The sequence below is a fragment of the Macrobrachium nipponense genome, chromosome 8 (assembly GCF_015104395.2).
Source record: "Macrobrachium nipponense isolate FS-2020 chromosome 8, ASM1510439v2, whole genome shotgun sequence".
In the NCBI taxonomy this organism is placed as follows: Eukaryota; Metazoa; Arthropoda; class Malacostraca; order Decapoda; family Palaemonidae; genus Macrobrachium; species Macrobrachium nipponense.
Genome location: NC_087203.1, coordinates 31,568,741 through 31,569,346, shown reverse-complemented (window position 1 = coordinate 31,569,346; position 606 = coordinate 31,568,741).

The window sequence follows — 606 nt, the reverse complement described above, 5'->3', positions numbered from 1 at the left end:
GAATATTTGACTGTCTTAATTAAGGAAAAACTGAAAACTATTTCATATGGGGAAAAAGTGACTTAAAGGGACTGTGGTTACCTTGTCAGTCAAGATACTTTAGCTTTATTATTCCAATGTGTAGCAAAGACGTCAAAATATCCATTAGTCATGCAAATGCTATGTTCTTCGTATATATTAACCACGCCTACTATTTGTCCTTTTCTAGTTAGACTTCGAAAGCGTGAAATTCTTTATTGCATCACTCGTCGCTCAGAATTGACGTCATCCTAATACGTTTCAATGAAGATATTTAGGTCACCGGAATATTTTGATAAATTTTTTTCGTATAAAAAGAACTATCTACAGCATATTATACAATCACTTATAGGACGCGCAATTTATCGATAACATTAAATCTTATGACGATGACAGTTAAAATCATTCACAAACACTGTAAAAAAAAAGTGATCTTGGCACTTATTGATATTCTTAGAAAAAAATAGATTGTAAAATTAAAAAGTATAATATATGTAGTATATTTTTTGGATACTAATTCTTAGTATGAAGCACAATTATTGAAATTTCACTTTTCATTAAAATCGAAAATGTGGACCAATGTTTTTT